The sequence below is a fragment of the Stegastes partitus genome, unplaced genomic scaffold (assembly GCF_000690725.1).
Source record: "Stegastes partitus isolate 25-593 unplaced genomic scaffold, Stegastes_partitus-1.0.2 Scaffold423, whole genome shotgun sequence".
Lineage (NCBI taxonomy): Eukaryota > Metazoa > Chordata > Actinopteri > Pomacentridae > Stegastes > Stegastes partitus.
Window position 1 is genome coordinate 204921 of NW_007578154.1, and position 10235 is coordinate 215155.

A 10235-nucleotide genomic window follows, 5' to 3' on the forward strand; every position below is an offset into this window, starting at 1 on the left:
ACTTTTGTTGCACTGAGCTTCTACTTTGGGGTTTGTATTTTAAAAACAATCTTTAAAACTCTTTTAAAACTGATTGGTCATAAAAGGAAATGCTCTACTGTTTAACTTATAATGTAATTATTTAGAGGTGATTCAGTTTTGAATCATGTGACATTAAGTGATATTGCTCAAGGATGCACTCACTTTTGAAGCATAGATGACACATAAAAAAGGGACAGAGAAAGGTACCGTTCACACAGACTTCAATTTGGGAGCATTACTATTTTTGGAGTGCACACTGGAGTTTTTCTTCCATGATACCTGTCAGACTATAGAAAAGAGAAGGATTTAAGTAGGGTTGATATGTGATGGTCTGTTTGTTTGCCGATATGCTCACAGAATACATTAATAACATTATTTCACCTGCAGAGTGCTGTGGTTTATTTCCCATGGCTGTCTGCGCTATTTAATACTAAACACGACTTCCTGGACTTTTGTTTTGCAACTTTGCCTTCCCCAACTGTCTTTTAGTACTCATGTAGATGCTGTGTGCAAGAAGGCTCACCAGCGTATTTATTTTTTTAGGAAGCTGCGGAGTTTTAATGTTAACAGTTCTTTTATGCGAATGTTTTATTCTTGTTTTATTGAGTCTCTTTTAACCTTTTCTTTTATTTGCTGGTTCGGCTCCCTCACTGTGAAAAACAAAAACAGATTACAAGGTATTGTGAGGCTGTGTGGAAAAATATCAGGGACAAACCTAAATAACCTGACAGGCCTACATCAAACCAGGTTATTAGCCAAGGCCCGTTTAATCGCTGCAGACCAGAGCCATCCCTTGGCCCACTGGTTCCAGTTACTTCCGCCGGGGCGCAGGTATGTTCTGCCAAAGTGCAGGACCAACAGATATAAATTTTCTTTTGTCCCTGCTGCTATTTCCTTGTTAAATAAGTGATCGGTCTTGTCTTTTCTCTGTTGTTTTCTGTTGTTGTTGTTGCATGTGTGATTGTGACAGTGACTGTCTCATTGCTGGCTGCACAAAAATTTCCCCACGGGGATATTAAAGATTTTTTGAACTTTGAACTTTGAACTTTGAACAAAGAGGACTTTTTGGATCAAAATATAGTCTGCACACTGGTATAGATGGTCCCGAAAACCTTCATTAAATTGCAACCTCATGAGGACATTTCAAGCACAATTGCTCCTCTTCAGATAAAGTGATATATAGAGACGCTTCTCACAAACACAAACTAGGTCACCTTACGGCACATAACACTGGGGCCTCAGCATATTGATAAGCACAGTGTCTACATAAATACATACCAAAATCAAATAAGAAATGTCTAAAAACAACAACAACAACAACAGCAACTATAAAATATATAAAAAGCTTAAAATTTTTTCTAGATTTTTTTAGATATTTTCTGTAATTAACCAAACAAGGAAAATATGTGAAATAATACCTTTTTAAAAGTCTTAAGCATTTTTCAATCCTTTAATTACATATGTTATATTTTAAATAATGGCAAATATCTGTAAATTCATTTTTTCTTGCTGATTTGTAGCAAAAACAGAACAAATTACAGTGTATAAAAATACCTGTTTTTCGATCTGGATGTATTTATAGTTTTGGCCAGTGTTTTATTATTTATTTAATTTAATTTTTTTAGATATCATCTGTAATTAAACAAAACAGGGGGGAAAAGTGAAATAACAGTAAATTGTAAAAACAAAACAAAACAAAACAAAATAACTGCCTTTATCCTTTGTAGGCTGTTGAGAAAATCTACATTTCATACTTGGATACTTTTAGTTAAATAACCCATTAGATGCAGGATTTTTACTTGTAATGGTGTATTTTTACAGTTTATTAGGATTTGATTACTTTCTCCACTGCTGACCGACAGAAGAAGAGGGATTTTTAGTGTTCATCTGTTTATTTAGACAACATGAAGCGAGTTAGAGTTATGTTTTCAGGAAGGCACATAGATAAGTGGTGATTAATGGTATCAAGACCAAGCAGCTAAAAGGTGCGATGGTTAAAGTAATCAGAGGTTAGAAACTAATTAAAAGTTGAGACAAAAAGTGAGTTTCAAGTTCAGATCTAAAAGAATAAGGGAGAGATCAGACCAAGGAATATTTAATTATTGTGAAGTATAATGAACACTGCAGCCTCGGGGGCCCACTAATAGGGCCCGCTAACTGAATTTAGCAACTCTCGCCCCCAATACACAGATAATGAAAACTAGAGGTGTCATAAAGAAAATGTTGCACGAAACCTCTGAGTCTTTGTTCTGATAGTTGTCACAGGAGAGTTGAAGTCTATCCTCTGCATTCTTACTCATGCAGGGAAACTTCAAGCACCCATCAGACCACCTACAAAACACTCCTCCACGCGTAGGAGGGATTTAAAGTGTTCGCTCTGGCCGAGCTGCATGTCTGTGGACTGTAGGAGGAGAGCGGAGCGCCCGGAGGAATCCCACGCAGACACACAAAGAACATGCAAAACCCCACACTGAGGGGATCAGTTGCTTAGGAACAGAATTGTTCATCAGCTGTGGGTGTGATCACTTCAGACTAAGGTGTGGGTTTTTATTCATACGAATATTACAGGGCTCTGATAATGCACATCCTGCCTGGAGGTGGGTGGAAAAGGTGAACGGCTGATGAGCCACCAGCCGAGGAAAAGGTTGGTATAATAACGTTGGCGAGCAAACTGCGAAGAGAAGGACGTTTATAGAAACCTGAGGTTTTATCAGACGTGTTTAAACAAACCAAGGGACTGAATTTAATATTTTTCAGTTGGAAATTCTCCATTTAATGCAATGCTGTTGCAGTTTGTTAAAAAAAATTGCTTCACTTAACTCAAATAAATTGAGCCAACTCCATGAAATCAAAAGTGTTTATAGCTGATCTGGGCAAAAGGCAGCATAAAAAGCCATTATTCATATGAAAAGTGTAACAAAAGGTTGTGCAACAAATCATGATAGCAAACAGGATTTTCATTTTTATAATCATAAAACAGCTTTCTTTAAGCTGTTATTAGTAAAGTGTTCCATGAAGATAGCTGCATTACCGTCAGCATCGCATGATTAAGGCTTAAAAATGAAATATCAGCACTTCTGTCAGGCTAAACATTTAAGGTTTTGTGTTTTTTTTTTAAATGTCACATAGAAATACATGATTTATAAGCATAGCAGTTTTCTTATTTTGCCAAGTGGATGTGTACAATTTGAAAGCTTTGTATTTTATGTTTGCATCTACCACTGGGCTGTCATGCCAGAAACAGGCAAATTGAGATGTTAATTCCACCACGGAAGAGAGCTGATGCAATTAGGCGGGAAAAGTGATGTGCAAATATCAGTTGGAAAACATCAGCACAAATCCAGTGTGATGCATCATTAGTTTATGTTCTGACAGCATCTGACCTTCAACAGGCTCTTCGGTTTAAGTGTATTGACCTTCTTGCTACTTGGGTCAATTCATGGTGGTGATATGGATAGGTGAAGGTTCAACAAAAATTAAACCCATTTATGCTCTGATCACTGATGCAGTTCATGCCCAAGGGATGTATGTAGAGTGTGCTGAGTGCTATTCAGAAATGAGTCAGCAATGATTTGTAGAAAACCAGAAAAAATGGATCCATCACTCAAAAAAAAAAAAAAGTAAGTCTGGACGCCAATCTCACAGACAAGCAGGTTTTACAAAGACTCTACTTCAGATTACACAATCTTTTATATTACTTTCATTTTTATTTATCTCTGAAAAATGTTGTACACTTACATTACATTAAAACTCATTTCTCATGTTTTACAGGAAAAATTTGTCCAAAAAAATTGACAATGGAGAAATATGCAGGCACTGTGTTTAAACTTCACTTTGTGATATTTTAGAATTTTGTTGTCAGAATCCAGAGAAATAAATTAAAATAAACACTGATAAAACTGAAAAATAAGCTAAGCAGAAGCAAGAGGTAGTTTTTGCTTGGCTGCTTTGCTTTCTTTTTGGTCTTTACTGGCTGCCGACCAGTTTGGCTGAGTTTTCTTTGTTTGAGGACAACCTGACCTTACATGTGTCTTTCTTTTGGATCCTACAAACAATTTTGCTCTTCCAAACAAGTAGCAGCTTGGCATTTACACGCTGAATGACTAGACATGTGTGCAGAGGACTGTCGGGGATGATGTATCGCAAGAAAGAACTGGAGAACCTGTGGCTGGATGCAGAAGACAGGGTTGAGTAGTCGAAGCTTTTTTCATCTATACATCAAAGCAATATTTGACATGAACACCTTTTGCCAGCATCAGTACAAAAGGTAAGCTTGTACACAGTTTTTGAAGGTACTTGGCAGGTAAGTTACTCAATGCATCTTGTAAAACTTGCCACAGTTTTGTCTAAAATTCTGCTCTTTGCCTCTTTATGTAATCCAAGTCAGACTTAAATATGTCGACACCATCTGTTGCAGGACTCCTTGTACTTCTTGTAGCGGAAGATTGTTGTTTATGAGTCTGACTGCAGAAATAAGATGGTATTTTGTGATAGATGGGAATCTAAATATGAAAAGGGCCCTTTAGTCACTAATACACTTCTGTATATATACATTTTATGACATTACCATACTGAAGAGAATATTAAAGCAGCATTTATGATAAATTTCTGCACATATTCTGTACTGTAAAAGAGCCAGTATCTTTCAAATGTAGTGCATTTCGAATCATCGAACAGCAAGCACATCCCATTTGACTCAATATCTGGTGTGCAAATGTGCTTTTACTGTCTACAACTGAGTGCAACATCACAAATTCCTCAAAGACTACCCAACAGTGTGTGCTATTTCCCCACTGCTGAGAATTTGTTTAATGTGATTCATGATATTTTTTTGGGATGAAGAAACTAACATTTGTCTTAAGACTCGAGCGAGACTACTTTGAAAGCTGCTAGATATTCTGGATTGAGTTTGTATCCCAGATAGTATTACATTCAAGGAGAATTTGGGCCCAAAAGCAAAACTTGGGCTCAGTATGAAAAGTTTAACAGGATTTACTGCAGGAATAATGAAAACTGAGACGGAGAGAGGGGATGGTTGAGCCGACTGGAGAAGACTGAGGATGGCTGAAGGCTGAGGAGAGGTTTGGTGTTCTAGAAAGGGAGGCTTGATGGATGAAAGAGAGGCAGGCAAGCAGTGAGTGGCAGAAGCTCGAGCTGAGCATCAGGCAGGAAGAGAGATGGACTTGGAGCTTGGTAGACAGTGGGTTTGTGCAAAAGGGCAAAAGCTCAAGGAAACAATGAACTGAGCAAAAATACTAGAAGGCCTCAGCATTTGTCCCAAGTGGTATCCTCTCGTGCTGAAAAAAGAAGCAAGCAGAAGTGTGAAAAACTGCACTTCCTCAAATGTCCACTCGAGGTTACACAAGTTAATCCCTGTAGACCCTAATGTTAAAAATGTCCAACTTTCCAGCAGAAATTAAAATGTTTACAGCCTGTTTAAGCATATTTATCTGGCTCTGTAGCTAATGTCCCGGTTCATGACAACTGTACAGAGGATACATCTTTATATTACTTGTTTAAAAATGGGGACATTATCAGCCCATTAAATGACCATTATCATTGCCTGTAGGGGCTTCCTCCACCTTCCAGTGGTCTCAGTAGGTTCAATATTATCTGCTATGACATTTAAACAGAAATTAATCCCGATAATATTGGAAACCTCTGGTTTTCTTGTAAAGAAATGCATGTGGCATGTCAACCCTGCAAACTGTAACATGTGCTAGCAACAAGGTGTATTTTAACTTTTCAAAATCTAACCAAGTAGTACATAAACTAAACCAAACACCAACAGAAAATACAAGTAAACAGCAAGTGAATGTCAAAATGAGACTGAAATTTAAAAACTAATACCGCAGTTATGATACAAGGTGGGTGTTGAACTGAAGTGTCCTGCTGAATTATCATTTCCGATCCCTCCAAAGTACACAATTGGACTTTTGTTCCTCTTTGTAAGTGCAAAATCACGGCTCCACCACCATTAGGTGAGATGGTAATGGAGCTTCATTAAAAGGGTAAATAAGCCTACTAGTAGGGAGAGGATGTCCCCACTGGCTCGTATGTATCAGAATGACCTGTAATGATAATCACCATTTAATGGGCTGATAACCTCACAAAATTTGAGTTTAAGCCTCATAGTTATGTATATTTAATGGCATGGTAGCTGTGAGTGTCATCAGACAGTCCATGTCCCAGAGATGTTTGCATGGCCTCCCACAGCTCCACTCATGCTCCACCTTTTTGCTCTTTTTTGGATTAGCTGGGAGTTAGGAGGAGTCAGGCACTGCCGAGATGCCTGAGCTTCAAAACCACTGTTCAGGAAACCTATAGCTGACGTCATCACTCAGACAGACTGGATGATCTGGCGATGAGTAACTGGGGTTTAAATACAACGTGATCATGGGGTGACGAGGAGCAGGTGAGTTGGCTGAGGCACTCGGGAGGAGGTGCAGAATAGAGCAGCACTTTCAGCAATACAAGCAGAACCAAATAAAGAGACAGGGACATATACAGACAACACAAACAGAGAAAAAAACGCATGAAACACAAGAAAAGAATCCTGACCAAGATCTTCAGATAAATTGGATCAAATTTGTTGATTAATCCCTAAAAACTGATCTATGTGTGTCAAAGTTACATATGCAGATTTTCCCATCAAAATAATCCCTTGCTGCCTTAAAATAGCTTAGCTGTAACTCTACACTGTTGTTTCTTCAACATATGCAGATCTCTGAGGTCTTCTTCTGTCTCTTGATCCAGCCCTCCCTTCTTATTGCAGCTCAAGCACACCAGCTCACCTACAACTGTGCTCAAACACTATGAAACTACTTTATGCTACACGATGGCAAGTTGCAATATGAGACAAAATCATAATTTGTGGCCAGATACCAAAGATGCAAATTTTGATTAATTCTCTTAATCAATATTCACCAGCATTTCATATCAGCTGTGCTGATGTTGTTGTTGTTGTTTCAGTCAACTGACACAACTGGGCCACAAAGGCAGTTCTCTTCCTTATGCCAGCTTGTCTTAAATAAGTGAACTCTGGTTGAAGGTCACTAAGAACCACAGAAGTCTTTGTCATGGTGCTCGTTGCTAATTAAAGGCCCAAAAAGCTCTGTTTGCAAACATGAACTACCTGCAGCCTGAGTGATGCCTCCTCTGGTTGCTACAGTCTAAAACAGTGAGAGTCTCCACCTGGTGGAACAACCAGGTACTACAGTTAATCTACAATACATTTTCTAACTTTCTGATGTGTCGGAAAAACAGGTATTCTTCATCTTTTGAAGCATTGTGAAGCCACATTACAGACTGACAGACAGTACATATTCAAGACCACCTACAAAGAGTAACATTAAGAAACAGTTTGGATGCAGAATGCAATTTGTTTCTTAATGCATTGCAGAGCTATTCGGTTGTCGAGTACATACATTGGATCGATTTTAATAACTTTAATGTACTTGAAGTGTCTATTATCTAGGAAAATGGTATCATCAACTGCTAATGATCAAATGACTCGGCTCAAATTGGGAGCAAAAACAAGGTGATTGTGACATCCCTACTCCTTCGGTTTGTTGCACGAAAAACTAGAAAGTCTAAATATATATATTTTGAGACTGTTATTAAATGACTTTCTCATGACGTATCTTCCAGCCCATAAAAACACCATATAGACATGTTACCAAAGTAAAAAAACAAAACAAAACAAAACAACAACTTGATTTTCACCAGAAAGGTATGTAATTTTTCCTTGGTTCCCATTAGTTGTGCTGCTATGTCTCATATGTATTTATAGATATGGGCATGTGTAGGAGTATGTAATACGAAGATAGAGTTACGGTACATGTGCTGTTTAATAATTATATGCTGGAATTCCCACGAGTGCAATTATCACACCTCTCACCTGGCTTTGACCGCAATTCAGAAAACCTATTAACACCTTAGTCTCTACACATTGTTGTTTGTTTCTCTTTGTTCTTAATGAATGTTGGTTCACGGTAAAGAAAAGTAGAAACACATTAAAAACAATCATGTTTGTGCGTTATGTGTTGACGTCTTGGTTGCATTGTGCAGTTAAAAAAGTGGACCTAGAATTAAGAAATCTGTGCAACCAAATACCTGAAGAGACTCCTGACGGCTTCAATCAACACCTCTCAGACATATCACATCCGCAACAGGATACATTCACATTTTTTTCCATGTCTGTTTTAACACAGTTCTCAAATGGCCATATGTAGGTTGAAAGAGGTGTTAGTATTTGCATATGTTCTCTGCTGGCTGTGAACAGATTTATTCTTAGAGTGACACCAATTTAAATAACGGGAGATGAAAATATGTGGTTTGTCTTGGATTTCAAAACTGATTGTACAGGTAATATTTTCTCCAGCCACCGTAATAACACCTTTTGTTTCGGCTAACTGTGCTTCAACTAGACCTAAAATATGTATATATTCAGTCTCCAGAGGTCAGTATCCTGGTTGCCTAGCTGCTAATACAAGTCTGCAGTGTAACTGTATGTAAATGATCCTCATTTACAAGAAGAACAATCCAGCCAGGCTGCAAGTCCTCCTGTAGAATGCAAAAATGTAAAATCCTCATAAAATGAATGTGCACATTTTGTCACATGCTAATGTCTGGTGACAGGGTCATCGCTAAGAAGAAAGAAAAATCAATTTATGGAAGACATTTCCTCTCTGCGTGCGCAAGAACCTCATTCATTCTTTCCGAAAGCCATTTCTGTTGTACACAAAAGGGAAAGTTGGCCTGTGTGTGTGTGTGTGTGTGTGTGCGCACGCATGAGTGCATGCATGGTAAACCTGCTTTTGTGCAATTCATTAGAAATTCTGCTGACAGAGACTTGCAGTGAAAGCAGTTGTGTGCCCGTGGAAGGAATATCAAGAAGACTGTTCCTGCTTGGAGATGGCCTGCAGCTTTAAAGATATCAGCTCCTTCATATGAAGATGCCTAACGTCACACACAAACACACACACACACAAACACTGGCCAGACATCAATATACGTTTAGTATTCAGACCCACGAACCTTTCTCATTACAGTTAGTAATACTGATTAGCACAAGCTGCGGCGAAAAAGAATAATATGGCTCAATAATAGGCAAGCAAATGAGGTACAGTGTCATTAAGAAAGAGAAAAACGTAGCTTCAGCTGGTGTTTGGGTTTTTAAGGATTCGAGGATTAAAAACACTTTATTGCCATTTGCACATGCAGACACAGGAGACATGCTCAGTGGAATTCAGGTGGAGTTCATGCAGTCAGGTTACAGAAAATAAGGAAACGAGAATACAAAAAGAGAGCTACTAGAATTTTGAGAGTTTAAAAAGTGACATTATGTGGTTTGATAAATAATTTTAATATTATTTACATCAATTATTTCCAGCACTACTGGCATGTTAGCTGTTTTTCTTGAAGTCAATCATAAGCTCCTTTGTTGTGGACCAAGTCATTCTCCTGTTCTTCACCATGATTTTTTATTTTTTTTCATTTAAACTGTGCTTCTTGAAAGAACCACATAAAGAGCCATAAAACATTCAAAGCTGCTATGATCAACATTTCTATTTGAACAATACACCGATCTGCCACAACATTAAAACCGTTGACAGGTGAAGTGACTAACATTGATTATCTTGTTACAATGCAATGTTCTGCTGGGAAACCTTGAGCTCTGGCATTCATGTAGATGCTGCTTTACCACTCACCCAAATATTGCTGCAGAACAAGAAACAGCTCTGACCTCCCCCAGCAGGTTAATGTGTCCAGTCACACAACAAGCATTTCTAACAAAGAGCTCAAGCCTCCAAACTCCCCTGATCCCAGTCTGACTGAGCATCCATGGGATGCTCCAGAAGAAGTTTGAGTCATAGAGGCCCCACCCGGCAACCCACAGGAGCCTGGTCCGTCGTCAGCACTCTGCTGCCAAACACCACAGCAAACCTCCAGAGTTCTAGTGTTCATGCCCCAGTGGGTCAGAGCTGTTTTGGCAGCACAGGGGCGACTTGCACAATATTAGGTGGATGTTTTAATGTAGTGGCTGATCAGATTTAATGTGGAATGTAAAGATTGTCACTTGTAGTGCCAACTTCACTATTTCAGCTCTCTCTGCTCCCATCAACCATAGTTTTGGGTTACTGTGCAGTTTTTCTGGGTTGCAGGATCACTGTTGCTTCATTTATAATGTTGTTTTTGGTTACAGAAGACTA